We start from the raw sequence: 498 nt of genomic DNA on the forward strand, positions 1-498 counted from the left end.
CCTTAGGAGGTTTTGGACTCTCCTTCCTTAGAGATTTCTAAGCAGAAGTAGAATGACCATCCATCATGGATACTTTAGCTGAGTTTCCTACATTGCAGGGAGTTGCACTAGGAAAGATGACCCATGGGGTCCCTTCCATGATTCTGTTTTTCTGCTTCAACGTTTCATTATGTTCCTATCATTTTATGTAATTGTATTTTGTATAAATTACAAAGAAAGCATGTTCCATTTACAAACCAAACGTTTAAATAGCTACCTTTCTACCAGTAAAGATGGGGGAGGGGCCATGGGCATAGCCTGGATTTTTGTTAGGGGTGGGGACAGAACCTCAGATTTGTATTGATTTTTTTTTTTTTTTACTTATTTGGCTACGCCCATGGGGGGACCACAGGAAGGAAGGAAGGTCAGAAGGGGGTCACGATCGGAAAAAGGTTGGGAAACACAGATCTAATGAGCGGAGGGATGAAAACAGGTAAGCACATCACAGCAAAAACAATG

The sequence above is a fragment of the Lacerta agilis genome, chromosome 1 (assembly GCF_009819535.1).
Source record: "Lacerta agilis isolate rLacAgi1 chromosome 1, rLacAgi1.pri, whole genome shotgun sequence".
Classification (NCBI taxonomy): Eukaryota; Metazoa; Chordata; class Lepidosauria; order Squamata; family Lacertidae; genus Lacerta; species Lacerta agilis.